Raw genomic sequence first — 2,915 nt, 5'->3', positions numbered from 1 at the left:
AAATTTTTAGATTGATTGTTGTAATTGCCAAAATCATTGTAGCTCCCACCACCTCCAAAATTTCTTCCATTAGGTTGGCACAGGATAGAACAGCATTTAGAGCTCTTGTACATAGGGTCGCTGTGAGTCGCAAGCGACTCGATGGCACGTAACAACAACAACAACAACCACCAAAGCTGCCTCCATTGTTACAGCTGCCACTCCTACCATAGCCACTGCCCTGGTTTCCATAACTTGTCCACCACTTTGATAGCCTCTGCTTTCTCCAGAGTAACCAGAACTGCCTCCTCCATAACCACCATTGTTACCAAATCTATTATAATTGTCTCCTCTGTCTCTATATCCTCCACCACCACAACTGCCACCAAAGCCACCTCATTGACTGAAGTTTCCTCCTTGACCAAAGTTGCCATTCCCACCAAAACCACCTCCACAGCCATGACCAAAGTTTCCAGAACCACTTTGACCTCTCTGGCTGGAAGAGGCACTGGCCATGTCTTGTTTAACAGGGCTTTCCTCACTTCACAGTTGTGACCATTCACAGTATCATATTTCTGAATAATAATTTTATCTACAGAATCGTGGTCATCAAAAGTTACAAAAGCAAAGTCCCTCTTCTTGCCAATGCCTTGGTCAGTCATGATTTCAATCACTTCAATTTTTCCATACTGCTCAATATAATCTCTTAAGTGATGTTCTTCAGTATCTTCTTTCATTCCACAAACAAAGATCTTTTTCACAGTTAAGTGGGCACCTGGTCTTTGAGAATCTTCTCTAAATACAGCCCTCTTGGGTTCCACAACCCTTCCATCCACCTTGGGGGCCTTGAATTCATGGCTGCATCCACCTCTTCCACAGATGAGTTTGTGAAAAAAAGCCAAAGCCTCTGGAGCGCTTGGTATTTGGATCTGTCATTACCACACAGTCCATAAGCATCCCCCATTGTTCAAAATGGCTCCTCAGATTTTCGTCTGTCATGTCAAAGCTCAACCCTCAAGTGAATAGTTTCTGCAGCTGTTCAGGCTCTTTATGAGACTAACTTCGACATGGCGGCGGTGGGAATAAACACTTTAGCGATGTTTTCTCGGCAGCATTCCCCTGCAGAAAGGGGTAGTCAGCACTTTTTAAATTAGTCAGACCTGAGAGCAAATTTAGAAACCCCATTCTTTCAGTTCTGTTTCTGTAAAATCATTGTCAGACCAAATATCCTAGGCTGGTTTTTCTAGAAAAGCAAAATCCATGAAGCTAGATGAATCAACTCATAGCTGACTCTCCTAGGTTATGAGAGCTCCGTGTGTGTGTGTGTGTGTGTGTGTGTGTGTGTGTGTGTGTGAGAGAGAGAGAGAGAGAGAGAGAGAGAGAGAGAGAGACTGACTTTATTTGGCCACTGATTTGATTCTTTCAGTTATTGTACACATGAACAATGGGCAATTTTCTCTCACTGTAGAAGGCGGTATCATGCTTTCTCAAAAAGTTGCAAATAGAGATACCATTTGACCAGCAATTGCACTACTGGGAAAATGCTCCAAAGAAACCGTAACTGACATCCAAGCAGATATGTGCACACCCATATTTATTGTGTCTTTGTTCACAATAGCAAGGAGTTGGAAACAACCTAAGTGCCCATCAACAATCGAATGGATAGAGAAGCTGTGGTATAGTCACACAATGAAATACTATGCTGCATTGAAAAACAAGGAACTCATGCAATATTATTCAAAATGGGTGACCTTGGGGGACATTATGCTGAGTTAAGTATCTCAGTCACAAAAGGACAAATACTGCATGGTGCCACTGTTGTAAAATAGGACTGACATCATGGTTGGGGGGAGACTGAGAAAGATGTGTTTAATAATGAAACAGATGAAGGAGAAAACTGTTTAAAAGGGATATGTGATTGGGTATTTTTGTCATGACAGGGATCTAGAGCGAAGGCTGCATAGTGGAGTGGACCTGGGGGAGGGTTTGTAAAACAATGAAAGAATTTGTCTTTTATTTTTCCAAGAGGGTAGTGTACTAGGGGGGAGGGTCGTGAGGGGAGAAAAGTGCAACAATGGAAATCCAAAGTCTCTGTAAATTTTTACTGAAATTCTTAATAAATTTAAATTAAAAAAGAAACATTAATATGCAAACCAACAGCATTACTAATGTTTGGAAAAGAGATCATGTAATCAAAGTAAGGTTGATATAACTCATCTGAAGGAGCATCCTTATTATAATAACAACACAAATCAGCAGCTGATTCGCTATCCTGGTCACAATTTAAGAACTTAAAATATATAGTGTTAGTAGTCTTATATTTAAAGTATATAATGTTGTTAATATTCTAAAGAATCTCCCCAAACTTCCTGTTTTTGTTTTATTAACTATTTTTAATGTTTTATTTCTTTTATAATTTCTTGTCTTGTACTATTTTTTTAAATACTAAAAACATATAATAACAATAGAAAACTAAGTTTGCGAGACCAATAGGCAGATGTATTATCAGTTTTTATAGTATTACGCACTTTGATAGTAGTAAAAGCTTTAAGTAAATGTGTGATAATTTAAATGTTTTTTAGAGGCTAAGGCAATTTCCGAGGAAAAGTATCTACAAATTGATATACATTTTTTTCATTTTTAAAATTATTTTAATTGAGTAACATCCATTTGTTAAATTTGATTAGGTTTAAGACTTCTAGAATTAACTTTTAATATTGTTGTTAAGTTGTTGTTGTTGTTATGTGCCATCGAGTCGCCTGCAACTCATAGTGACCCTATCTACAACAGCCCTAAACTCCGCTCTGTCCTGTGCCAATCGCACTGTCTCTGACACTCCCGTCCCAATTATCCCAGTCACTGAATCAATCCACCTCATAGAGGGTCTTCCTCTCCTGCGCCGTCCCTCCACACTCCCAAGCATGATGTCCCTCTCC

General features: G+C 39.3%; 1 pseudogene; it reads right to left on the bottom strand.

The window, feature by feature from the left end:
• Positions 1–203: 203 nt before the first annotated feature.
• The window catches only part of LOC102845961, a 42,064-nt pseudogene continuing 39,352 nt past the window's right edge, over positions 204–2,915 (bottom strand).

The sequence above is a fragment of the Elephantulus edwardii genome, unplaced genomic scaffold (genome assembly GCF_000299155.1).
Source record: "Elephantulus edwardii isolate Elephantulus edwardi_28Jun2011 unplaced genomic scaffold, EleEdw1.0 scaffold00313, whole genome shotgun sequence".
In the NCBI taxonomy this organism is placed as follows: domain Eukaryota; kingdom Metazoa; phylum Chordata; class Mammalia; order Macroscelidea; family Macroscelididae; genus Elephantulus; species Elephantulus edwardii.
This window is presented reverse-complemented; position numbering and strand designations above follow the sequence as displayed.